Consider the following 25,969-nt stretch of genomic DNA (forward strand, 5'->3'; position numbering starts at 1 on the left):
AAAATAAGTTAGGGATCAGAAGAATACTGTAAAAATGTCCACACTGCCCAAAGTGATGTACAAATTCAAAGCAATCTCTATCAAAATTCCAATGATATTTTTCACAAATATAGAGAAAATAATCTTAAGATTATACAAAAGACCACGAATAGCTACAGAAATCTTGGGCAAGATCAAATCATACTTCCTGATTTCAAACTATATTACAAAGCTATGTTAATCAAAATAGTATAGTACTGGGGGGACTTCCACCAAGATGGAGGCATAGGTGAAAGCACTGTACCTTCTCACGCAACTAAGTTGAAAAACAACAAAGTTTTAGTAACAAAAACACAGCCAAAACACAGAAAATTGAACTACACAGAAGTCTGACAACAATGAACCCTTCAGCCAAACTGGTAAGAGGGGCAGAGCCAGCAGCAGAGCAGGGTTGAGCAGAAAAGATCCACCGGACCGATCTGGGGGCTCAACCCAGGCGTACCGGCAGCCATAGACGGATCCCAGGTGTGGAGTAGCGGGCGGACCCACTAAGGGCGCAAGGCGGTGGACCCACTGAGGGCTGACCACAGTCACACATTTGAGCACAGATAAACTGGTGAAGGAGCGAAGCGGTGAGACAGACCTTGCAGGCTCCAGTGGTGGGAGACAGCAGAGGGAACCGCCATTGTCCCTCTCTGACCCCGCCCCCACATAAAGCCTCAAACCAGCGACCTGGGTGGCCCCGCCCTGGTGAACACCTCCTCCTACCTAACGGGCACAGACAGATAAAAACAGGGCTCAAGAACAACTCAGAGCCCCAGAGCTAATAAATCTAAGTGATGAAGAAATAGCAAAACTCTCAGACACACAGTTTAAAACACTGGTGATCAGGATCCTCACAGAACTGGTTGATTATAGCCACAAATTAGACAAACATATGAAGGCAAAACTAATTGAAATGAATGGAATTGCACAGGAAACCAATAGTAATGGAAAGGAAATTGGGACTCAAATCAAAGGAGTAGACCAGAAAGAGGGAAAAAATGACCAAACAGAAAAGGATGAAGAAACAAGAATTCAAAAAAATGAGGAGAGGCTTAGAAACCATCAGGACATCTTTAAACGTTCCAACATCCAAATTATAGGGGTACCAGAAGGGGAAAAGGAACAGCCACCAGTGGAATACTTATTTGAATAAATAATAAAGGAGAATTTCCCCAATCTGGCAAAGGAAATAGACTTCCAGGAAATCCAGGAAGCTCAGAGAGTCCCAAAGAAGTTGGACCCAAGAAGGAACACACCAAGGCACATCATCATTACATTAGCCAAGATTAAAATGAAGGAGAGAATCCTAGAAGCAGCAAGAGCTAAGGGGACAGTCACCTACAAAGGAGTTCCCATCAGACTGTCAGCTGATTTCTCAAAAGAGACCTTGCAGACAAGAAGGGGCTGGAAAGAAGTATTCCAAGTCATGAAATCCAAAGACCTACATCCAAGATTGATCTATCCAGCAAAACTTTCATTTAAAATGGAAAGACAGATAAAGTGCTTCTCAGATAAGATCAAATTCAAGGAGTTCATCATCACCAAGCCCTTATTACATGAAATGTTAAAGGGACTTACCTAAGAAAAAGAAGATAAAAAAGATGAACAGTGAAAGGACAGCAAACTCACAGTCACTAAGAACCACACCTAAAACAAGAGCAAACTAAGAGGATAGCTAGATCAGGAGCAGAACCTTAGAAATGAAGATCACATGGAGGGTTAGCAACAGGGGAGTGGGAGGAGGAGAAGGGGGGAGAAGGTACAGAAAATAAGTAGCATAGATGGTAGGTAGAAAATAGATAGGGGGAGGGCAAGAATAGTATGGGAAATATAGAATCTAAAGAACTTGAAACACATGGTCATAAACTAAAGGGGAGGAATGGTGGGGGAGGGGTGTGCAGGGTGGAGGAGAATGAAGAGGGGAATATAACTGTAATGGCATAATCAATAAAACATATTTAAAAAAAAAGAAGTACAAATAGGAAGTTACAGAGTAGCCATGGGGATGTGAAGTACAGTGTGGGAAATGGAGCAGCCAAAGAACCTATGCATGACCCATGGACATGAACAGTGGTGAGGGGATTGTCTGAGGGATTGGGGGGTACTGGGTGGATGGGGCAAAGGGGGAAAATTGGGACAACTTTAATAGGATAATCAATAAAATATAATTTTTAAAGAAAAAATAGTATAGTACTGGCATAAAAACAGATATATAGACTAATAGAATAGAGTAGACCACCCAGAAATAAACAAACACTTATAAAGTCAACTAATCTTTGACAAAAGTGCCAAGAGTATACGATGGGGAAACTACAGTCTCTTTAATAAACAGTGTTCAGAAAACTACATATCCTCATACAAAAGAATGAAACTGGACCTTTATTTTATACTATACACACATATCAACTCAAAAATATTAAAAACTCAAATATTAGACCTGAAACTTACAACTCCTAGAAGAAAAGACAGAATAAATATCTATGATGTCGGTTTTGATAACAATTTTTTGGATGACATGAAAAGTACAGACAACAAAAGCAAAAATAAGCAAGTGGGACTATCTCAGTCAAACAGGTTTTGCATAACAAAGTAAACAATCAACAAATGAAAAGGCAACCTATGGAAGGGGAGAAAATATTTGTAAACTACTTACCTGGTAAACATTGGTCTGGTATATATATCCAATAATATCCAAAAAACATAAGAAACTCATGTAACTCAATAGTAAGTTGTATTATATAATCAGATATATATATATATATAAAATCATAGATATATATATCAGATATTAGTTATCATATATATATATACATATATATCTGGCTACATATGTATATATAGCTGATAATATATATGTATCTGATGATCTGTTATCAGATATATATATCTATCTGATAATTGTTGAAACCAGAAAAATAGATAATAAAATAGGGACTGCCTTAAAGAGATTTGGCCTGGAGGCAGAAACCACAAGGAAATTAAGAAAGAACATAGGGAGTGGAGAAGGCGGAACTACAAAACCAATGGGGCTGAACAAGTAGAGGACCACCAGTTCAAGTGTCTAGATTAAAATTTTTCCATTATTCAAAACCCAGAAAGCTTAGGTCATGCTCGCCCCACCCGAGTAGCCAGTAGCTAACAGCCACATTTGCTTCTATACAATGCTTGCTTGCTCGTGTCTATAAAAAGACTTAGCTGTAAGAGCTTAGGGTGGCTCGCGTTTGCAGCTCTTATGACCACCATGTCTCCAGACACTCTGAAAGTGTGCCCCTGCGCAGGTCAAAACTTTGGCCAATAAAATAACATCTCTGAACCCTGAAAGTTTCTGACAATTTGTCTCTCGCGTTGGTGGATGCAACAATAATATCCAAAAAATATAAGAAACTCATACAACTCAATAGTAAAAAGAAATAATGGGGGGGTGGGAAGCAAAATAATCTAATTAAAAATTGGCAAAGGACCTGAATAAACATTTTCCCAAAGAAGAAACACAAATGGCTAATAGGTACATGAAAATATGCTCAATATCACTCATCATTAGGGAAATATAAACAAAACCACAATAAATAACACTTCACACCAGTTAGGATGACTATTATCAAAAAGTCAAAAGATAATAAATGTTAGCAAAGTTGTGGAAAAAAGGGAACCCTTGTATGCTGGTAGGAATGTAAATTTGTACATCCTCCACAGAAAACAGTATGGAGGCGCCTCAAAAAATTAAAAATAATACTATCATATGATCTAGCAATCCCTCTTCTGAGTATTTATCCAAAAGAAATAAAATCACTATCTTGAAGAGAACTCCACAGCCCTTGTTTACTGCAGCATTATTCACAGTAGCCAAAACATGGGAACAACTTGAGTGTTTACTGATGGATGAATAAAGAAAATGTGGCATGTATATACTGTAGAGTATTATTCAGCTTTAAAAGAGAAACAAATTCTGTGGGACATTATACTATGTGAAATAAGCCTAACATAGAAGGACATATATTACATGATCTCAATCATATGTGGAATCTAAAAAAGTCAGACTCAGAAGCAGAGAAGAATGGGCTGAGGGGTGAGAGAAATAAGAAGATTTGGTCAAAGGGCATAAACTTTCACTTACAAGATGAGTAAGTTCTGGAGACCTAATCTAATGTGCAGCACGGTGACTATAGCTGATCATACTGCATTGTACACTTGAAACTTGATAAGAGGACAGGGAGATCTGCAGTGTTCCTAACACACAGAAATGGGTACTATGTGTGAGGTAATGAATATGTTACTAGCTTGACTGGGGCAATTATTTCATAATGTATATGTATATCTTAACATCACACCAAATATCTTAAATACAAACAATTTTTATTTGTCAATCATACCTCCTTAAAAATAGGGAAAATTTTAAATAAAACATAATCATTGTTGATATTAGACCAGCCACTAGATCTTGTTATTTAATATACTAATAAAGAAGTACAGACGACTTCCACCAAGATGGAGGCATAGGTAGAGATACCGTGCTTTCTCACACAACCAAGTTTAGAGACAACGAAATAGTAGCAACAGAAAACATAGCCAGAACACAGAAAATTGAACTTTTCGGAAGTCTGATAACAACAAATTCTTCAGCCTGACCGGTAAGAGGGGCGAAATCAGCAGCTGGCGGAGCAGGGTTGCACAGGAAAACTGGGTCAGACAGACTCAGGCACGCGGAATCCAGGCGCAGGGTTGGACCTGGTGGGCAACTCAGTGAGCGACCTCGTGGGAAACAGCGAGGGAGCAGGGCTGTGGGTTGACTGTGGGTGCGCATTTGTGCATGGATAGACAGCGAGGGAGTGGGCGATTAGACGGGACCCAGTAGGCCCCCTGCAGCAGCAGAGGGTGCTGCCATTTCCCTGCTCTGACCCCGCCTCCACATATGGCGTCATAACCCAGCCACTCTGAGTGGCCCAGCCCTGGTGAACCACCTACGGCTCTGCTCTTCACCCAGCAGTGAGAAACAGCAGAGGGGGCCGCCATTTCCCCGCTCTGACCATGCCCCCACATACAGCGTCACAACCCAGCGACTTGGGAGTCCAAGGCTCCACTCCTCACACTTAACAGGCGCTTAACAGGCGCAAACAGACCAAAAATGGCCCAAGAAGATCTCAAAGCCCCAGAGCCTATAAATCTAAGCAATGAAGAAATAGCAAAACTCTCAGACGCACAGTTTAAAACACTGGTGATCAGGATCCTCACAGAACTGGTTGATTATAGCCACAAATTAGACAAACATATGAAGGCAAAACTAATTGAAATGAATGGAATTGCACAGGAAACCAATAGCGATGAAAAGGAAACTGGGACTCAAATCAAAGGAGTGGACCAGAAAGAGGGAAAAAATGGCCAAACAGAAAAGAGATGAAGAAGCAAGAATTCAAAAAAATGAGAAGAGTCTTAGGAACCTCAGGACATCTTTAAACGTTCCAACATCCGAATTATAGGGGTACCAGAAGGGGAAAAGGAACAGCCACCAGTGGAATACTTATTTGAACAAATAATAAAGGAGAATTTCCCCAATCTGGCAAAGGAAATAGACTTCCAGGAAATCCAGGAGGCTCAGAGAGTCCCAAAGAAGCTGGACCCAAGAAGGAACACACCAAGGCACATCATAATTATATTAGCCAAGATTCAAATGAAGGAGAGAATCCTAGAAGCAGCAAGAGCTAAGGGGACAGTCACCTACAAAGGAGTTCCCATCAGAATGTCAGCTGATTTCTCAAAAGAGACCTTACAGGCAAGAAGGGGCTGGAAAGAAGTATTCCAAGTCATGAAATCCAAAGACCTACATCCGAGATTGATCTATCCCGCAAAACTTTTATTTAGAATGGAAGGACAGATAAAGTGCTTCTCAGATAAGATCAAATTCAAGGAGTTCATCATCACCAAGCCCTTATTACATGAAATGTTAAAGGGACTTACCTAAGAAAAAGAAGTTAAAAAAACATGAACAGTGAAAGGACAACAAACTCACAGTTATTAACAACCACACCTAAAACAAAAGCAAACTAAAAGGACAGCTAGATCAGGAGTGGAAACATAGAAAGGAAGATCTCAAGGAGGGTTAGCAACGGGGAGTGGGAGGAGGAGAAGGGGGGAGAAGGTACAGAAAATAAGTAGCATAGACAGTAGATAGAAAATAGATGGGGAGGCAAGAATAGTATGGGAAATATAGAATCTAAAGGACTTGAGACACATGGTCATAAACTAAAGGGGAGGTAATAGTGGGGATGGGGGGAGGGGAATGAAGGGGGTAATAGAACAACTGTAATGGCATAATCAATAAAAAAATAATAAAGAAGTACACACATTACTACAGCATATCCTTTTTAAAAAACATTTTAGAAGCTATGTTTCAATATAATTGGTTTCCTTTTTAACCCTGTTATTTTAATTTATGCACGTAAGAGCATTATTCTGAGCTTCACCAGCCGATGAGTACCCAGGGGTCCCTGACACAGAAGCATTCAGAACTGTCGCCTGGAAGTAGTGGAGCAGCAGGGATGGCTTTTAACACCCTGCACAGATGTCTGCCTCTTCCCACTCCATAGCCATCTCCTGAGACATGCTCAACACAAGCAAAGCAAAGTGGATGGGTGGGATGGGGGGTTCCAGGTCTAATATGACAGGGAGCAGGGGCACCAAGAGACTGTGGCAGGCTCTGCCATGGAGCAGCTCTTGTCCTTGGACGAGCCCTGCGTTTCTCTGGGCATCCCAGCTTTGTGAATGAAATCACAATCTCTGCTGGGAGATGACAGGCAATGCAATCCTGAAGGGCTTCAAAAGCTGTGACAGACACTTTTCGGCAGCAGCAGCTCCTATTTATGAGATGTTCCGTATGTGCTGGATGGTGCTTTTCTACAAGTGATATCCAGTCCTCATAAGAACTCCATGAAATAGGTACCATTATTATCTCCAAGTTAAGGAGGGGGAAACTGAGTCTCAGAGAGGCCGAGCAACTTTCTCCAGGTGGCACAGGTGTAAGTAGGGAAGGGGCCCAGATGCTGGTCTGTCTGCCTCTGCAGTGTGAGCTTCACCAATAGGCTTACTGCCCAGACAGAGAACAGGAACCTGTCTAGGGACACCCCAGTCAGTGAGTGGCAGAGCTAGGGCCACCCTAGCTAAGCAGAGGGGTCAGAGTGAAAGGGGACACCCTGACCATCCATTCTGAGTGCTGGGGATGTGCACTGCCATGTGCAGAGGCAGGTAACTCCCTTCGCCTCTCACACTTCACACTGACAGTTTCGAATTATCACCCTGTGTCTCTCATAGCATATCAGGGACCAGCTGAGCTAAGGCTTTTGGGGGTTATTTTTGTGGGCACCCACAGATGGATGGGCCATGCTCATACAGACAAGCAAGTACCATCTGGGATCCCCACCCTGCTCACACCAGACTCAACTGTGGGAAATGAAGGGGACAGTATCTCCCTGAAAAAATGGGAGCATTTTATGCCTGGTTTGGCGGTATTTTCTCAAGTGGTAATGAGCTACCCTTGTAGGTGCAGGGTGGCCTCCTGGCTTTCCTCGGTGCACAGGCTAGGAGCTGTGGTCCACGGGTGTGGAGTGGGGGGTAGGCTCCCACTTAAGGTTGCCTGGGCCAAGAGCCAAGCTCCAGGGCCAGACTGTTTGGGCTCTAATTCTGGCTGCCTCCTGCTAGCTCTATGACCTTGGGCTTGTCAGTGCCTCAGTTTCCCCAGCTATAAAAAGGAGATAATTAGAGTACTTTCCTTATGGAGAAACTGTAGAAATAAGTAAATCAGTACTTGTAAAGCACTTAGAATAGTGCTTGGCCAGCTCACAATAAGCACTCAGTAGAGGTTGGACAATAATAATGACACAAACACTGGCTGCCAGCACCGAACCAGCAGCAGCAACAGGCAAAGGAAGGATGCTAAAGACCCTGGCAGCACCTCTTCAGCCATGGGGAAGAGGGCCACATCATGACTGGGGCTTTGCAGGCAGCCTAGGCTCCAGGCCAGCTTAGGGGATCTGGGCCAAGGTGAAGGTAAAGGCTGACTCCCCGGGGACTCCAGCGTTCCCTGTGGTCAGTCACGGCTGGAACAGATACACGGGGACCCTTCCTAGACACTGCCTCAGCCACCTGGAGACACCAGCCCTAGGGTGAATTTGCAGTTATGGGGAAGGAAAGTAACCACACAGAGGCCTCCAGACCATCTTCTCCACATCTGCTAGCAATTTGGAGGAGGCCAAGAAGCCTCCTGGACAGAAGTCTCTCTTGTCTTTTCTCAATTTCTTCTTCTCCCTGCCATCTCCTGAGCAACTATTATGAGAATACTCTAAGAGCATAAAGATGAGTAAGAGGTGGTCTCCACTTCAGATGGTCTACAATCTGGTTTCAATGGTGTGTGTGTATGTATAAGTGGTGAGATAAGATACACTCACCCAGGACTGAACACAAGGTGGGATGGAGCCCAGGAGGCAGACATCACTTCCAGAGGGGAAGCCAGGCTGGGATTTGTGGCACACATCCATCTCCTGGTCCTTGAAGAACCCCAAGGGTTTACAGATTCAAAGCAAAATCCAACCCACCAAAGGAAAAAAAGACAATGAGACCAAAATTTTGAGTGCTGTGTTTAACCCCAGACTTAGCAGTGCAAGTGGGAAGGAACTGTTTGGGGTTGGCTCTCAGGCTCAATGCTCAGAACCCAACGGGACTTCCTTCCTTTCGGGAAGCTGAGATGGAGGCAACTGCACAGAGGGAAGCAAGCTATGGGCAGGGGCTGGGGGGACCTGGAACTGGTCCCAGCTTTGCCCCAGAAGAGACAAGGAAGCATCACTGAGCCTCTCTGGGCGGCTTTTCTAACACCAGATCTTTGAGCCCCACTCATCCTGGCAGTTTAGGGATCTATTCAAAGTTCCAGACCTATGGTCCTAAGGGGCCCTGCTGCAGGATGAATGGAAATGAAACATAAAGCACCTCTAATGTGCTTCTTGTTATCAAAATTCAGTCCTTAGGACAGGAACTAGCCAGGTGGCAATCTCTCCTGATAAGGCCTCCATCCCAGGGGTAGCGAATTTTCCTCTCTAGTTCAGAAACTGGACAGCCACTGTTGGGCCAAAAGCTGAGGTCAAATCATCACCACACCCAACACTTACTAGCTGGGTGTCTTTGATCCCCAGTCTCCTCACCTTTAAAATGGGGACCCTAACTGTACCTTTTCACACGAGTTGTTGTGAGAATGAAAGGGGCTAATTCATGCAAGAGCTCAGAGCCATCTATTCTGACTGATGCAATGTGCCAAGTTTGCGCATGCGTACTCTACTCTGAGGTACTTCATGGGCAGCTGGTCACGTCTTAAAATCCTTTGCCCTCCCGGTGCCCAGAACAAGGCCTGCTGTGGGGGTAAAGGTCAGCAAGGGTAGGACAGGTGGGGCAAGTCCAGAAGGCCTCAGAGGACCAGCAGAGCCCCAGAAGGTGAGGGTGTGACTAATCCTGGCTTTGCCCTGGCTCCCAGCTTGTACTATTTCCAGATCTGGGGGACAGAGTAGAGAGGGGATCAAATTGCTGCTGGCTGGGCTAAAGCCTGCCACCTACATACAGACCTGCCCACTTCCCCCTCCCAAGTTTCCAGCAAAAACCACTGAGATGCAGGCGTGAAAGAGTGTAGGAGCTCGCACAAGGCACTGGTCCTAGCCCCTCCAGGTCTCTGCCCCGACTCAGGAATCCCCTCCCACTTCCCCACAGAGCCAAGACAAGGGCTGTTTGTAGCTGGGAGCCATGCCTGGCCTGCTGGCCTGCCTAGCAGCAGTCAGGCGGCTCACGGTGGACAGTCATGACACAGGTAGCCCTCACTGCAGCAGACAACCCTCAGGCTTAAGTGGCTGGGGCAGGAACAGCTGCAAAGGGGTCACCATGGGGTCGGGTGGGGGTGGATGTGGGTGGGGACAGAGGGTAGCTGGCTGTGCCACCCTGCAGCTAGATGGAGAGATGGCCTGCAGGCCCACAGGGGATCCTCTTGTACCCTCCCAAAAGCTGACATTCCTGGTCAGGGGCTGGCTGTGGGCACTTGGAGAGGAACATGGCACAGTGCTTGTCCTCATGGGGCCCACAGTTATCTTCAAACTTTAGTTTAAATTTTACCTAGTAGAAAAATTAATTTGGGGGAATACATTCCTATTATTGCTATATTTACTTGTAAATTAAGCATATTTAAAATGCTATAATTTGTGCACTATAATGTTATATTCAAAATAAACCATATAAAACCAAACATAAATGTTAAGGGATACAGCTAAAATTTATATACAAACAGAAGCTCTAAATTTCCTTAGCCCCTGGGGAGTTCACACCCATTCTGGAGACCTGTGCTCAAAGACAGTGCCAGGCACAGCGGGAAACTGAACAAGGTCTCCTGAGAAGGGCACTGGCTTCCAAAGGAGGAGCTGGGTGGCTTCTTGCAGGGGTTGGGCCTGGGCGGAGCCTTGGAGGACATGAGAATGAACCAGAAAAAAGCATTCTGGAAAAAGGGCCTGTGGGCTGAAACAGCAGTGTGCAGGGGCCGACCCTTAGCGTGAGTCCCTGGGGCAAACTGGTGCGTGCCCAGAGGCTTAAGGGCTCTGTACCAAGCAAGGGCTTATCAATCTGTAACTGAAAATGCAAATTGTTGCCAGAACTTTTTAAGCCTAAAAAGTGTAGAAATGGAGGGAGTAATGAGAGGCTGAAACTCTGAGCTTTGTCCTGATAATTTCCTCACCTGGAAACACCACAATCCTAGCTTCTCTCTAGCCTCAGTTTCCTCACCTGTAAAATAAGAATGTCAATAGCCGCCCAGCTGCCCTCAATGGGCACAGGGTACTTGAGGGCTGTGTATACCTGGGGCACCTGGAAGTCCTTGCCTGGTGGTTTCTGTTCTCGTGGGCTATCCCTATCCTCCCGTCAACTTTGGGGGGCTGAGATCATCGTGTTTTGTTTGAGGGCTGTACATTTAGCACCCAGCACTGTCCTGGCACATAATAGGACTTCTTCACACATTTCTGACTGAAGGCACCCATCTCTGGAACTTATAGCTTCAAAACTTACTCTGTCCCTTGGGGGTGGAAATCCTTTCAAAATGCAGTGTATTATTTCAAGAGAAGGCAGTCAGATCCTCATCCAGAACCCAGGGATCACCTCAGGCTGAAAAAGGGCATGTTCTTAACGTCTTACCTTCTCTTTTTATAGAACCTGTCCATAGGTTTATATCCTCCCTTATTATCAGGACACTTATTACAGCTGTCTGTCTGCCTGCTTGCCTCTTAAAGGCTCCCCTTTCCCCTTCCACCAAGGTCCTGCTAATTTTCTGTAAACAAGAAATACAAGCAACACACCATTGAGAAAGTGAAAAGACAACCCACAGAATGAAGAAAAATTTGGCAAACCATATACCCAATAAGGAACTTGTTTCTAAATATAAAAGAACTCTTATAAATAAATATTAAAATGACAACCCATACAAAATTGGGCAAAGGATTTGAATAGACATTTCTCCAAAGATGAAGTACAAATCATTAATAAGCACATGAAAAGATGGTCCACATCATTAGCTCCAGAAGAATGCAAATAAATTAAAACTGTGAGATACCACACTTCACGCCCATTAGGATGTTATCATCAAAAAGAGAAATAATATCCTGACCAGTGTGGCTCAGGTGATCACTGGTTCAATTCCTGGTCAGGGCACATGCCTGGGTTGTGGGTTAAGTCCCTGGTCAAGGTGATGGGGGACTCAAGAATTGGAAAATTTTAGTTTAGGTAATAGCAAATAAGCTTAGTAATCAATGCACATAAAAAGCTATTGTTCCAGGAACTGAAGGTATGACCCGCCCTGACTCCAGGAGACCACAAGCAGTTCCACCTTTGTGCCTCAGGAGGACTGAAAGCCATTGAGGTGGTATCTGAGCCACTGAGCTCCAGGGCACAGGGCACAGGGCACATCTACCACACAGGGCACAGATAAAGACCACCGTGGAGAGCACAGATGAAAGAAAGATGAATGCAGCTTTACCTGATTAACTTTTTCCCTAAATTCTAAACCCCTTACCTATACTTTTTTCTCTTTATAGAAAGGGTTTGTTAGGCCACATGACCCGCCATCTTCTCAGGTTGCCAGCCACCTGAATAAAGCTCCCAGAAGATCCAACCCCTGTCTCTGCGTATTGGGTCTGGTAGAGACAGACAGCAGGAAGGCCGGCTTTTCCTGTTTCCAGGTCACATACATGAGGCAACTGATCGATGTTTTTCTCACATCAATGTTTCTCTCCTTATCTTTCTCCCTTCCCTTCTTTCTAAAAATAAATAAATAAAATCTTTTAAAAAGAGAGAGAGATTTTAGCAAGGGTTGGTGAGGCTGTAGAAAAATGGAAACCCTCATCCACTGCTAGTGGGAATGTAAACAGTGCAGCCATTGTGGGAAGGAGTCTGGCAGTGCCTCATGGGTTAAACCAAGTCTCTGTGTGACTCAGCACTTCCACTCCTAGGTATATACCCAAGAGAAAGGAAAACATACACATGTGTACATCAACATTCCTAGTAGCATATTTATAATACACCAAGAGTAGAAACAACTCAACTTCCATCAGCTCATGAATGGATAACCAAAATGCAGTCCATTCATACAATGGAATATTATTCAGCAACACAAAGAAATGAGGCACTGATTGATAGATGTTACAGCATGGATGAACCCTGAAAACATGTTAAGTGAAAAAAAAAAGCCAGTCGCAGAAAGCCACATATTGCATGATTACATTTGTAGGAAATGTCTAGAACAGGCAAATCCAGAGACAGAAAGTAGATTATTCGTGGTTTCCAGGGAATGGGGGGTGGGGCTCAGGCACAATAAGGAGTGAGGGCTCACTGGTACAGGGTTTCTCTTTCAGTGATGACAACACTCTAAAATTTATTGTGGTGATGGTTGTACAACTTTAAAATACTAAAATTCACTGTGTTGTATAGTTTAAATGGGTGAATTCTATTGTATGTGAATTATAACTCAATAAAGTTGTTATATAAAAGAAAATTGAGATATTGCAGCCTGTTACTAATGTGTGTAAATGAAGAGTAAACATGCTTTGAATGACAGCCTAAGGACTCCTCATGAACTTAATGCATGAATTTTGGACATCAGTGTTGGCAGTTCTACAATCTTCCAAAGTTATTTCCTAGTTGTTTTCCACATATCTGAGGCTTCTAAGCCCTGTCACCTCCAGGAAAGGGAAGCATATATGACCAGGACCATTAACTGCTGCTGTGGAAAGATAGTGCCATAGGCTCAGCAGTCCACCCAGCAGGTTTTGTGCACACACAGCACTTCTCTGTACTTCCCCTCACATAGGCACAGAGCCATTCCAGGCCCACATGGCATGGCTGGCAGAGGAGGGTGCTGTGGTCTGAGGCCAACCCTACCAACTTCAGGGATGGGTCAGTGAACAAGGCAGATGTGTGCTGGTGAGAGGGTAAGGGAAGGCATCATTTGCTAATTACCCAAATGGCTGAGCATTAATAGAGCACACAGATGCAAATCTGGAAACTAGCACACAGCTGCAAAGCTGCTTGGCTGGGCAGATTCATTTCCTTTTTCTCCACCCAAATGAACCCCTCAATCAGGCAGAGAATCAGCCCCACTGAGAGCCAGCCAGGCCAGGCTGGCCCCCCACCATGCAGCCACAGAATGTGGGCTCAGGAAAACATCTGGATGTTCTGGATTTACTCAGCATCAGCTGCCTCAGTAAACTGCAAATAGGACAGCGAGAACCATATAGGTATAAGACCTAAAGACAGCTGGGGTCTTATTTCAGCCCTACAGAGTGTTAGCTGGGTGGCCTCACCAAGGCACTGGACCTCTTGGAGCCTCTGTTCTCTCATCCACACAGGACAGTGGTGTTACTGACTTCAGTGAGCTATAGTAAGGATCACATGAGATAGACCAGGTGCCACTGTATGAGCCTATAAAATTCACTATTTTTCATTTTGTCCCTCTGTGCCTAGAATTTAAAAAAAGCCTTTGTTTAAAAGCAGAAATAGATGTTCTTAAGTCAATACATGGTGTTCTCTACTGAATGGAAAAACGTACTCTAAAATTTTCTAAAAATGTTCTGAAAGAATGGCCTGGAGGTCTGCATACACTTCCCACCAAAACAATGGAGGAAATGACTTGATGCTGTTTGGGACTTGGGCTCTGGGAAGACGGGGTCGATGGAACAGGTAGGGACTTATAGTACGGAGAGGCTAGTCGTCAGGGGTTGGTTTGGGATTAGGTATTGGGCTCCATGAGTCCTCTAGGGGCTGCTAATCCCACCATCTGGCTGCTTGCCAAAAACCATCCTCACATCACTGGGGTCTCCAGGCCAACCTTCCTTGCCAGTATCCCCAGCTCCTGGATGAAACCTATGCCAGCTGCCTCTCTGCCTTCATACCCTTTGAGAACAGCCCCTTTCCCATGGACAGGATTTCTCTCTTTCCTGTCTGCCTCCCCCCTGGACTCCAAGCTCCACCAGGAAGGAATGGAGTCGAACACCAGCCCATAGCCCAGTGTCTGGCACACACTGTGTCAAACTTGAGCTGCAGCGGAGTCATCAGGAGGGCTTGTTAAAATGTGTTACTGGGCTCCACCCCCAGAATCTCTGATGCTGCTGGTCCGAGGACCACACTTTGAAGTAGATACTCAGTAAAGGTCTGTGTAGGGAGTGAATGAATTAACAAATTACTTGCAGGAACCACTCCATATTCAACTTTTTTCCTGGGTCCTTACACTCAGGCCTCTCCCAACCCACCTCTGCTAAAGCCCTCCCTGACCCCAGGACCCCAGGCATCAGTGCTCTCTGGGTCTTGAGGATCAGAGCTGGGTCTTCTCAGTGAGGAGAGGTCAGTGGAGTCCATAGTGGCTTTCTTTGCTGAACCAATTAGGCAAACACCACAGGGATGCTCCCAGAGCCCCCTCCTCTCCTGTGCATGGGTCATCAGGCCCACTATGAACTGATGGAGAACAGAGGAGTGTTATGGGGAGGCCACAGATCCTGGGAACCCAGGAGACCCCAACACCCCAACTAGGGAGATCTTCGTGGAAGATCAAGTTTCCTGGATGACCAAGAATTCAGATGGCTTGACTCTCCATCCAGAGCTCTTTCAATACCGAGATTTGACAGCTAGGCCTGGAAGAACTGCTCAGTAGAACAGGTCATTACTGCCCACTGCCTGCAATAGACAGGATGGTGGTCAGTGCTGGTTGGGAAGGGGCAGGGGGAAGGCCCAGTGGTCAGGACTAAGGTCGGCAGCTCAAAGCAGTGAAAATGCTTATGCCCATGGTCCCCATGATGCACAACCCCAGCAGGAGCCATTTATATTGTAACTCATGTGACTAGTACCCTCTAGAGGTGTGAACTGCCTATGCAGTTTTAAGCAATAGTTGGTCCTGAAGAGAGGTTGGCCCTGAACATTCTCGTTTGTTATTCCGTGTATAACTACTGTGTACCCAGCATGGAGGAAGGCACTAGGGCTATGCAGGTGGCCAGAAGACAGCCTGTCCTCTTCTGGCTCTTAGGGGAAATGCCTTGGACACACTGCAGCAAGGACTGAAGTGCTTGACTAATGGCAATGCCCAGAACTGTGGGAGCCATGGAGGAGTGGCTGACCCCGTCCCAGTGAGGTCAAGGAGCTGGCATGTAGTGGGTGGCCCGATCCTTCTGCACTGGTTAATCCAGCAAGGCTGTCAGGAGGCAGTAGCTGAATCTGCAACCTCAGTGTCTGGGGTTCGGTGGCTTCTTGCTTTCCAGGGACACTTGGAACAGTAAACCCTGGGACCAGATAAGTTTTGTGGGCTACGGCTGCCCCCTTTCCCCTCCCCTTGCTACAATGTAGGTTTGCAGGATCAGGGATGGAAGCCCTGCTCCTGGGCAGAGGGAGGTGTGAGTATAGGGAAAGGGGCAGAGGCAGCCAAGACACACAAGGCCAGTGCCAGGGGCTTCTGCCAAGAAGCTCAGCTGCCTCCTGCGATCTGATTCCTGGGCTTAGGGATGCATGCTTCCCTGCTTTGCCCAGCTGATGGACTACCTTTTTCAGGAAGCCTCTGAGGGGGCAAGGAGGGTCCTCCCCTAACCTTCAGTGGTTCCTAGGGTCACTGGAAGTCGCTCTCCACTTTAACTACTGCGTGGGGAGGGTCATACAACTCCTTCCCAATTGTGACCAGTTTTCTCATGGGCCAGCTCCATGCAGAACTCTGACTTCTGTTAAGAGTCCCCAGGAACTTAAAATGCTGATCTAGGCAGCCCAGGGAGCACTTCCTGGTTTCCCCCTGGGCCCTTGAACTCTGGGACTCAATGTGCACTCTCAACACGTTACTAATGACTGCACACCCCAGTTCACTTATCTGTCACCCAACCAAACTAGGGGCTACGTGTTACTCATCTCCGTGTCTCTCTCAACTAACCTGGGCCTGGCACCAAGTGGTGTTCAATTAATGTTCGTGACTTGAATGAGCTCAACTCTGTGCCTGAGGGCAGAGTGTGCTATGAGTCCTGGACTTTCTCTCCTAAACCTAGCCTGGGCTCTCCTGTACCCAGTGGTGATTAAATACCACAAGTTTCTCATCCTTACAGCAGCCTGGCAATATTGTCGGACCTGGCCAGGCATTTTCCTTTTTGATAAACTTAATAACACAGAGGACTAATAATGCACAGATGTGTTTAAGCAATGCAAATAAACAGAAAAACACAAATGACTCATGCAGCTCTGGCCAGAGTAGAAAATCAAACTCCACATCTGGGGCTTATCAGGAGCAGCTTGGTACATGGGTTCCCAGGGAAGGAAGCTTCAGGGATGCTAGGTCAATGGGTCCCGGGCCAGTGGCTTTCTGAGACAGGAGATAGCAGTCATTCAGAGGACTCTGCCCAGTCTCCATCAGTCAGGGTATCCAGGGGCAGGTGAGGCCCAGCTGATGGCCTTCTTGGCCTTTCTCATCCGAGTCCTGCCCAGTCTACAGGCTTATCGATGGCCAGTGCACCCAAACCTCACATTTTCACTGCTGAAGTCATAGACTTAATCTTTTTGTCTGCAAAGTCCCCTCCCTCCAACTAATAAAATTCAAGGTCCATCAGAAAGGCCACTATCTCCTCTTTGAGGCAAGACTGAATTTCCTCTCCCTGGAGCCCCTCTCCCTTAGAGGTCCAAGGGGTGGGTGGTGGTGGGGTCCCTGTTCCTATAATCTCCATCACTCCTTCCCATAGGCTAAGGTTAATATTAAGAGTAATACCTTTTGCCTTGGCTGGCATGGCTCAGTGGATTGACTGCTGACCTCTGAACCAAAGGGTCACCTGTTCAATGCCCAGTCAGTGCACATGCCTGTGTTGCAGACCAGGCCAGGTTCCCAGTAGGGGGTGTGCGAAAGGCAACCACACATTGATGTTTCTCTCCCTCCTTAAAAAGAGGGAGAGAAACATCCCTCCCCCCTGCATCTCAAATAAATAAATAAAATCTTTAAAAAAACTAAACTAAAATAAAATTATATTTTGATACGATAATTCACAACTCCTAGTCAAGTAAAATGACTAATAGCTTCTGCAAAATCCTTCCCATTTTATGGATCTGAAATAAGCAATCTAAGTAAAAAGTAGACCATTTGCTACCCAAATAGAAGCCACTCTCAGGGAAATCCCTTGTTCTCTCTTCCCTGTAGAAACTTCGGGCATCCCTGGGGGTTATGAAGGTCCACCTTCCCCTACAAAGAAAGAGGCAGTAGCCAGCCACACCCCAGCACCCAGCAAGTATGTGGTATGAGGCACTTCTGCAGCAACCAGGAGTCACATGAGGAGGCACCACTGTGAGGCAAGGACAGGCTCACAATGGAGAAATCCTGATTGTGGACTTACACTCAGGGTTTAATGTGTAGAAAACTACCCTTACTTCTATTGAGCAGATGAGATAACTAAGGCCCAGTTAGGACTTCTCTAAGGTCCCACCCAGTCCCTGCATTCCAGCTGCCTCCAGGGTGCTGAAGGTGGGCAGCTCGTTGTCATGGGCATGAGAAATAGCAGGTCGGTTCAGTTTGTTCATTAGATTTCCACAGGTGAATGAAAGCATATGGTATTTGTCTTTCTCTGACTGGCTTTTTTCACTTAGCATGATGTTCTCCAGGTCCATCCATGTTGTCCCAAAGGGTAAAAATGTCTTATTTTTTACGACTGAAAAGTATTCCATTATGTATATGTATCACAGTTGTTTTACCCACTCATCTACTGATGGACACTTGGGCTGCTTTCAGATGTTGGCGATTGTAAACAACACTGCAATGAACATAGGGGTGCTTATGTTCTTTTCAATTAGTGTTTTGGGTTTCTTCAGATAAATTCTCAGAAGTGGAATCACTGGGTCATAAGGCAAGTTCCATTTTTAATTATTTGAGGTATCTCCATACTGCTTTCCACAGTGGCTGCACCAGTCTGCATTCCCCCAACATGAGACAGACTCATAGATAGAGAGCAGGCTGACAGCTCTTGGGGGTAGTAGTTGGGATGTAAAGGGTGGAGCAAAAAGGGAAAAGGACTCATGAACATGAACGATAGTGTGGTGATTGCAGGGGAGGTGGGGGAAGGGGGACAGGGGTATAAGGGAGTTAAATGGTAATGAAATAATGTAATTTAAAAAAATACTGACTAAAGAAAAGAAATAGCCAGTCACCTGGTCCACATGGGGCTCTGCTCCCTTCCTCTCGCTATCCCTCACCTCGCTGAGTTGCCGGAACCCATACTGTCTAGCTTCTCATTCTCAGACTATATCTGCAAATCCAGGCCACCCTCTAACCTAGGTTCCAAACCCTGCAGAATGAGCCCCGAGCCCTCCCTCCCTCTTAGGCTGAGGGGTTCAGGAGGCCAGAAGGAGGCTCCTTCTGAGGTCTCCTCCCCACCCCTGTCCGCACAGCCGACCTGAGGGGAGAGAGCAGAGGATGCCACTCTCAAATCTGGCTTAAAAGCTGGTTTATAGCCACACACATCTTAATTGGTGCATTTCTATTTTCTCTGTGGGACCGTTCCCTTTCTGATGGACTCTCACATTTACTGTTATATTTCTTGTATCTCTGCCTGGAATTGTTATTTAGACATCATAAAGAAAAATCATTATATTTTTAAGGGGAAGACTGAGCAGTTTCTACAAAAGAGAATACAAAAAGCTGGGGTACACCCAGACACAAGCCCATCCACGCACAATGAACATGTGTGCAAATTGGTCTGATGGAAAAGAGAAGTTTACTATAACAACGCTTTTCAAAAAAGAAGTTAATGAATAATTTATAGGGCTTTTTACAAACATCTAGATTTTCTAATCATTCCAGAAAAATCTAGCTCGATTACTTATCACAGCAGTTCTGTGATAAACCACCCGAGAAAATGGTTACCAATAAATAAAATTTACAATTCCCAGTGGGCCTGCCTTCCACAGAAATGCATCATAAACACTAATATTTTTTTTTCTTTAAAACATCAGACCCCACAACACTGTGGCTCTAACTAACTCAAGGTACTGTGTGTGATAAATCCTTGAACCGTTTACTTTGAAAAGGCTCCTGACTTCACGTTTAGATGATAATATTTCCTGTTTTATTTTGGCAAGAACTTCATTGCATTGTGCTCTTTGCTGCCAGTCCCAAAATAGCCGCATCCAAATTGAGGCCGTGCAGCTCTGGCCCTTGGGACCCTGCCCGAGATGACAGGGTAGAGTGAGCAGACCAGGGGGCTGGTGCACACGCCCATCTGGGGTCAGTGTCCTAACAAGATTTCCCAACAACAGGCGGGCACAACATCTAGCTGACAAAAGGGTCTGAAGCACTAGTATTTGACAGCCCCACTGTGATCTGGGCCACCTTTCTTGCCTGGGTCTCCCTCCAACCTGTGGGCAACCTGCCTCCTGTTTTGGAGGTGGGACTCCAGCTGACCCTCCGAGGGTGAGGGACCTCCCAGGGGCTTGGACAATAGGGTGGCTGCCACCTCACCCTGCACTCTGCCTCTTGGAGACATGATTGGCTGGGGAGTGGTAACTGGTGATCAATTGCAGAGTGTATGTGAGAGAGCAGTTCTGGCTTGATATATCTATTTGTATCAAGTCTTGAAGTCTTGACATCCTCTTGGCCATCCAAATGCCCCTTCCCGAAGAGCCAGCCTCAGTGTCCTTGAGCACTTAGGTACTTCCCAGCCCCCACAGCCCCACAAGATCAGCTCTCCCTGCTCTGAATTCAGAGAAGCAGCTGTGTTCATTGGTGGATCTAGTTAGACAGACCTGGGTATGAATTCAGGTTCAGCCATGTACCAGCCCTGTGACTTTGGGCAGGTTACTTTCCTTCTCTGTTGTGATGAGTAAGCAAAATACTGAACTTGAAAGCCCTCAAATACACACCTTAGAACTGCTCTTGTTTACACATTTCCTGTGGTCTGCTCTGAGACTGGGCTCTTCTTTGCTGCCAGGTCACATTTTGTATTGTCATGCAGACTCCCAGTTAGACCTGTGTGCCCCACACTCCTGTGCATCTACACAGTCCTGCAGAGTATGCTCTGCTCATTGGGAGGTTGGTAGATGCCTGTTGGGCCAACGGGCTCAGACAGTGAACACCGGATCACTTTCTGTTCTTGCTAAAGCTTCCGAGTGGTTTGATCCCCTTGGAGTAACTGCCCTGTCAGGAAACCATACTTCTGACAGCAAGCCTTCCAGGCGTGAGGGAACAAGACTTCCGAGAGCACCCCCACAGTTCCTGGAGTTGTTGAGCTGTGTTTCCTCGTATCCTGGGGTTCTCTCTGAGCCTTTAGTTGTGCCCCGAGCTCCCCCCAATCCTGGAAACTGCTTCCCCTCACCACAAACAGCCATGCCAAATCAGAATGTTCAAGAAGAATTGTAGAAAGGCTATGGGGGGACAAAACGGCAGCCATGCCAGAGCCCACCAGAGCAGAGCATTGTCACGTCTACAACCTCCGGCCCTCCAATCCAGGAAGGCCAGAGGGTGGGTCTTTCCCAATGGAAGTCCGCTGATGCCCATCATAATCCTCTGCTGCCCATGCCCAGCACTCTCCTATTTCCTTCTCTTCTAGTTCTGGCTGCCACCATACCCTTGGCCAGCCTGGGGCCGGCTCTATGGACCAGTTACAAAGAGCATGGTCTCACCTCCTGCACTACTCAGCCCGACACCCCCCAATCCACCCAGCCCCAAATCCACCCAGGTTGTGGGGGATTTGCTGCAAGTGGTGCTGACCTCCATACCCCTACTCCACTGTGTCCAGTGCACTACTACTAGCCCGTGTGCAAGTCTGGTGGTCATCCAGAAAGCCTCAGCATAGGCCCCTTGGACCTCAAAAGGCCCACTCTGGTGAAGGTTGCACCACAAATGTTGTACACCATAGTAACAGGTAGGGTCATTCCATCCCAGATGCCAGCACATTGGCTTTGGGAAACCTGCTGCCTACACTAAACTGAGCCCACCCACCCTACCATGGAAAGCTTAGCAGGCCCCTTCACCAGTCCTGACATCACATTTACCTGTTACTAACTTTATAATCTTGAAGTTATTATTTTTTTTTCAGTTTAATCTCCTTAGCTGATAGCTCCAGAAAGCTTAACAATGTGCTGTTTGGTTAGATCCCACCTGACTCTCAGGAAGCGGATGAGGGAGATAAGAATAAGCTACTGTGTGATTGAAGAACAATTAGTGCTTACCTGTTGCACGTTCTGCCAGGTGACAATGTGATTTATGAGGACAGACTGGGAAGAGTTGAGCTTCAGGTAATTCCCCAGGGACAGTGTTCCTTACCTGAGGAGGAGGGACCAGTGTCCCTGGGTTGAAGTGACAATTCAGGGGTTCATGGTCCCGCATAAATTAGCAGTCACCAATCAAGCCTTGACAGCAAGTACAGTGGTCAATCCCTCCAGCTCAGCCAGGGAGCTGTCTCTGGTTTTAAATCGTGGCTCCCATCAGCTGCAGGACCTCACTGATGCCTGCTTCCCTCACTTGCATTCAGAAATAAGTGAAAGGTGTGAGTTTTGTGCGGGGTTATAAATGACAACCAACACTCATCCTGCCAGAAATGAGACTCAGCCGGGTCTTGAGTGCCTGTCACCAAACTGGTGCTCAGTAAATGTTTGTTGAATGAATAAATGAGGCAGAATTTGGACAAGCATATATAGTTAGAACTTAGAAGCCAGAGTTTGGGATTGAAGGAATGGATTGGAGCTTCACATGTTCTCAGAAAAGTTAAATGGTTAAGAGAACATTATCTACATCTTAAGAGTCAGAAAGTTCAAATGTGCTCACATGTACAACTTGCTTGGCCCAGGGCCTGGCACGTGGGAAGCTGAGTGTTCAGTGATGATGATGATAATCACTTCAGGTGTGATGGAAGTGATGCCCAAGGCACACTGAGGATGTGAAGGGCTGACATGCAGAGGCCTGAGATTGGTAGGAAATCAGGTCAAACAGGTAGGTGGGTGGGCCTGGTTGTAGGAGAAAGTGCAACTTCTATAGCAAAACCTCTGAAAACCACTTACAGTGGCTCATCCCCACCCTCCTTCAAGTTGTGTACTCTCCACAGCCTCCTGAAATAGGATGGGGTTGGCGAGAATAGGGCAAGTGAGAAAAAGAGGCACTCACCCCTCCAGGAGGGAGGAAAAGAACCAGCTTGGCCTTAGGTTTTAAAAACTGCCTTAAATTGGCAAGTTTTTTTGTTTTAAATTAAGAGGCCCATTCCTGGTCCAAATGCTAGAAAGCAATTTCATGGAGTGCTTAACTTACCACAGTTCAAACTAACTGCCCAGCCCAAGAAAACCTGGCCACTATGATTGGTGGGGAGGGCGGGAAAGGTGGTTCCAGCCTCAGGTGGAGTCCAGAGAGCCTGGGTATCACTGAACAGCCTGCTTCTCCCTACCCCAGCCTACCTGAACATCACCCCTGCCTGCTGAAACTTTATGAAGCAGGAGGCACAGGCCTCTCCCAGTGTGGGAGTCATAGGCCAAGACACTCAGCAGGGAGTCCTGAGGCTGGGCCTGAGGCCACTCTCTGGGCCTTAGTCACCTTCTCCAATGAATCAAGGGGTTCAGACTAGGAGAGCAATGAGCCTGGAAGGTCCCTGGCTGATTAACACTCAAACCCCAGGGAAAGGGGGAGGAATCTGATATTTATTGCACTCCTAAAAGCACTGCCCTTCACATAATTAATCACCCAGGTAGGCATTATTGTCCCCCATTTATAGGAATATCAGGTGCAAAGCCCCTAGCAAGATTTTACAGATGAAGAAACAAGGTCAGAGAGCTGAGGATTCTGCCAAGGTCATCACATGGCAAAGAGCTGCAAGGATTTAGACTTGGGTCCATCTGATTCCCAAGCCAGGCGCCCTTCCCTACAATCAGTTCAGCTGTTTCTACCACTGAGTTGTGCAGCTTTGGACTCTGGTCATTCACTTTTACTTTTAAACTACCTGAAGCCCCCGCTCAACACTCTGATAAACCCAAGGAGGGAAGAGCAATGGGACACTGGAAAGGAAATGTGAACAGGAGAGGAATTCACCTGTTTGGCACTTCCAGGCTGGACATGTGGTCCCAGTATGAACAGGCCAGGTCCTTGAGAGCTCAGCAGGCTTGGGCTGGCTGTCCAACCCCCAAACTCCCTGATGGCTCTGAGGCCAGTGTCACCCATGCCAATTCCAGGACTTCCTCCCACACTGCCTGGCTGAGGCCACTTGTGCATTCAAGGCCTCCTTCAGGAACCCTTCTCTAACCCAGTGATGATGCCCCCTGCCCCACTAAATCTACTCATCTATCAAATAACGATTAAGCACATGCTCCATGCTGGCCCCTCTGTAGGCCACTGGGGATAGAGAAGAGTAAAACAGGTCCCGGCTGCCTAGATGTTCTTGGCTGGGTGTGGGCTGGGGTTTCATGCTACAGACTTGGATTCCGTCAGCTGTGGGTGGGTCCTAGGCATCTGCAGTTCTAACAAACCATGAAGGTGCACACCCAAGTGAGACCTTTGGTCTTGTGAATAATCTGGCCTCCAGCGCTTTCATTCTTGGGCTGCCACAATCCTGAGAACATGCCTCCTTTCCAGTGGTAGGCTCCTCTGGGCCGTCAAATCAGGCTGTGTACAAATCCTCTTCTACATCTTGCTACTCGTGTACCTTCACAAAATGCCAATGCTCTCTGAAGCTTTTTCCCTATCTTTAACTGGTTAATAATGGTGCCTTCCTGTCCTGAGGATTAACTGGAATACCACGTGCAAAGCAAGCTGCCTGGCACAGATAAATGCACAATAAATGTCTGCTCTTATTACATCACCACTGCACTGATGGACAGAAATGCTTCCCTGCGGGTATTCTGAGAACCTCCACTTCTGGAGCGCCTACTTCTGACACCTGGGAGGCCTCTCCGTGTCCTCTGTCAGGGTCTGCCTTCATTTTCTGCGTGGATGCCTCCTCTTAGTCCCTGAACAACGTACAGGGATGGGTAAATAGGTTTACAGTTGTGAGTATGCAAAACAGTTATTCTTGTATTTTTATTAATTATTGTATTACTTGTACTTTTGTATTATTTATCATTGTATTATTTTTATTGCGACTGTAAACCTACTGTTGCCCACGCCCATATTAGTTTAGCATACCCTGCCCTTCATTTTCCCAGAGTGACCAAAGTTCCAACTATACGTCTTCGGGCACCCTATCCCAAATTTCAGGGAAATGAACGGGAAAAGTAAGTTTGCCAGGCAAGAGCTTCTCGCGCAGAGGCCGACACTGCTCAGTCCAGCCTCTTCCGACCAAGGAGACCCAGCCCACTGCTCCCAGCCGAGCTGCGGGAACACCAGCCAGACAACCTCGCGGGTGCTTGTAAGGGGCTCCGGGGCTGCGTCTAGGAGTCGAGAAGCCGGCTCCCCCTAGTTCCTCGCCAAGCGCAGGGCGCACAGGACCGACGGCGCACGAGGCTGGCGACTAGGAAGCAAGAAGGACCCGCGGATTAGGGACTCGGGACCCGACTCTCCGCCACGGGGCACAGGTGGCTGGGTCGCAGAGGCCACGGTCGCCTGCAGACTTGTGCCCTCCGCGTGGTGATAGCGCAGGGGGGCAATGGGGCAGTGCCAGTTTTGGGGTCCCGGGACCGGGCGCAGACACAGCCCCTCCACGGTACAGTGAACGGGTCACTCACCTCTCAATCCCAACGCTCGGAGAAGCCCTGGAGGCTGAAGGTTCAGCGCAGGCTGACTGCCGGCCCCAAGGCTCCGTCCCCGTCCCCGCGCCCCGCCCGCCTGCCCGGGGGTCCGCCCCTGCGGGGGAAGTAGCTGGCTGTCAGCCCGCCAGCTGCGGTTTATCCGGCTCCGCCACCTCCCAGCGGGCGGCAATCTGGGAGCTGCAGGGTCTGCGATCCCCTCCGGGCTCTGCAGCTTGGACGGAGGAGGCGGCAAGCAAAGACCCTCCCACCCTAGCCCAATATTCGAAGTCAGTCCTGTAGCTTCTAGATGTGCGCCCATCCCCTCTCCCGACCCTACTCGCGTTAAAGTACGCAGAACTCCTGTTAACCAGGCCAATAACGGCGTGGAGGCCAGAATAACTTCTGAGACCCGCTCCCATACTCAGAGGGAATCCGCAAGTCCATGTCTATTTCATAACCCACTTTAAGTGGCAGGCACAGATGGTAAGAAGCTGACATGCCAGATTGGATCTGGCTTCCTTCTTTTCTGCAATAGAAGCAGGCAGCAAAAGCCCCTTAACAAGGCTGCATTCAGGCCTGAGTGGTCCTGTCACATCTCAGTCCCATGTCCGCCGGTAGGGCTGACCTTTGACCCTTCCCAATAGTTCTAAGGTTTCAAGATCCTTGGGCTTCCAGGAGCTGCTGGGGACTCTGGAGCTTGACTCTGGGTCTAGACCTCATGGACTACAAATCACCACTCTGCCCCTGGGGA

General features: G+C 47.0%; 1 protein-coding gene across 3 annotated transcripts in view; it reads right to left on the bottom strand.

Moving 5' to 3' along the window:
• STEAP3 (STEAP3 metalloreductase) overlaps positions 1-25,288 on the bottom strand; it is a 92,023-nt gene extending 66,735 nt beyond the window's left edge. For 2 of the 3 annotated variants that reach the window (XM_053668857.1, XM_037154098.2), the window contains exon 1: positions 8,460-8,598. The gene's annotated coding sequence lies outside the window, so the exon portion shown is untranslated. Of the gene's footprint in view, positions 1-8,459; positions 8,599-25,215 lie in introns of those variants that run through there. The other variant, XM_037154097.2, reaches the window with a different exon arrangement.
• Between the last annotated feature and the right edge of the window lie 681 nt (positions 25,289-25,969).

Source organism: Artibeus jamaicensis, unplaced genomic scaffold (genome assembly GCF_021234435.1).
Source record: "Artibeus jamaicensis isolate MK-2021 breed Jamaican fruit bat unplaced genomic scaffold, CSHL_Jam_final contig_513, whole genome shotgun sequence".
NCBI lineage: Eukaryota > Metazoa > Chordata > Mammalia > Chiroptera > Phyllostomidae > Artibeus > Artibeus jamaicensis.